Source organism: Rhyacophila brunnea, unplaced genomic scaffold, assembly GCF_057557595.1.
Source record: "Rhyacophila brunnea isolate RB1 unplaced genomic scaffold, BYU_Rbru_1.0 scaffold_69, whole genome shotgun sequence".
Taxonomy (NCBI): Eukaryota; Metazoa; Arthropoda; class Insecta; order Trichoptera; family Rhyacophilidae; genus Rhyacophila; species Rhyacophila brunnea.
Window position 1 is genome coordinate 434,266 of NW_028233338.1, and position 2,271 is coordinate 436,536.

Below are 2,271 nucleotides of genomic sequence, written 5' to 3' on the forward strand. Positions count from 1 at the left end.
TCAGCAAACTTTGATCTCATTTTTCAGATATATTTATAATGTTTTTTTTGAATTTATCATTCTTATAAATAAAATAATGTCTTTTTCACTATTCATATACATAAAAATGCAAAATATTAGATTCCTTTATGCTTCATAAGTGTAAATATTTTTTGAAAATAAAACAAAATCGTCGCAGAGATATTACAGTTATGGGGGTTTTGATCATTTTTGTAATCAGACAGCTGACTTATATATGAAATAAGTTTAAATCTAATACTTGCTATCGCACAGTAAAATACAGAATTTGATTTTTAGATCTTTATCAGCCGATAAATAAATCATAATTGTAAGTAGTATCTGCTTTTTTACAGATTTTATAATATTTTAAACTTACTTTCTGAATTTATTAACCAAAATGAACATATATATCGGAAATTTTGATAGAAACATATATAAACTTATTATTTTCGAAAAAATGCTTTTTAATATATTATTCAATACAAGTTGATGCCATAATACAATCTAACATCCGGAAAATATATTTAGAAGGGTTATCTTCTTCATATAATTGATTGCGATGACTATAATTATTTTTATATTTTGTATATTCATAAATTTTTAGAAAAAAACACACAAAAGTAAGACTTACAAAATATGTTGTCTACATTTTTAATAATATGGGAAGTGTTTATTAGAATAGAATTTGTTGATATAATAGTTTCTTAAAATTATATCGCGTAAATTATATCACAGAAAAATTTTTATCGTTAGTTTTGTGTAATTCCAACGCATAATGTGAAATATCTAAGATAATTACGTGAAACTTACAAAATTAGTTAGAATCCTTACATTGTAAAATAAAAGAAACCACAAAAAAATTACAAAAAAATAATATAAACTTTTTGCATAATGCATTCAAATTTTAATTTTGACAGATCTAAGAAATAAAACATTATGAAGCCATAAAATGTGCGTAATCTTCATAAAAGAGCCAAAAGAGTGACTGTTAGAGTATTTTATAAAATATTAACATTCCAGAAAAAAATTCTATGATTTAATTTCTGTTGAATGTTTATAAAAATTTTTTAGATTCTATTTAACATGTTGTTGCATGGTCTTATAATAGCAGTGGAATGATAGTACATCATAGCAAACTTCTAGAGTGAGTATTTTATTCTGCTCAAGCGGTTACTTAGAACTAGACATGTAAATCGCATCAAATTTGATCTCATCTAACCACGATATTCTATAAACGAAAGTTGATAGAAATGCAGTTAAAGTACATTTATGGTATGAAAACCCAAAAACAACCACTATTAGTATTAAAAATATATCAATATGTTTGGTTCTAACAAAAATATCACAAAATCACATAAACCAATATGATAATTGTAATTCGTCTTATATTTTTGAGATTTTTATGTGAATGCCTTTTTAAAACCATAAAGAGTTTATAAGATCAATTATACATAAAAATAGAATCGATGGACCAAGTAAAAAACAATAATTTGGTTACATTTTATAAATTGTAAAACTTCCGAGTATTTAAATCAGCGCAGCAAATTTATTTGTATTTATCAAATTATAAAAATCCACAAATTGTGATAAATCTCACTAACATAAAAAAAGCTGATCAAAAAATAGATAGCTTAAATACGTGTATCAGCATGAATTTTAATAAGTAGATAGTATTTCCCATGCAATTTATTGATTTGAAAATATTAATACGATTTAAAGCGCATATGTTAATGCCATTTTACATTCTGACGACTATATTGAATCAAAATACATACAGTATTATCGCATAAGTAGAATAAAATAATAAGATGATAGCCAATTTACTACGCTGTCTATGTTAATAGCTTCTTGTATTTTTTCTTGTAGTTTTGACTAAAAAACCTCTAAATTCAAATGACACTGTAAAAATGCTAATGAAGCGTTATATTAATGCATATCCGCGTAAACTAAGACTCTTTATTCTTTTTTATATATGTAAATATTATATATAGCACAAAAGTTTTGTATATAATTTGCACAATTTTGTATAAAATACGTTGAAAAGATATAAAGAAATCTAAAAATTCAAAATATGATTTTATATATGCACAAAAATACATGTAAAGTAGGAAATATAACAACAAAATTATATATGATGAAAAATGGATTTTAAATATGTTCTTTTTTCGTTCATTATTGTACGTTTAGACTTTTATTTGCTGTATAAAATTCTTAGCAAATTTCTATAAGTTTATATAACTATGATTTTCTATACATAATATAATATATTTT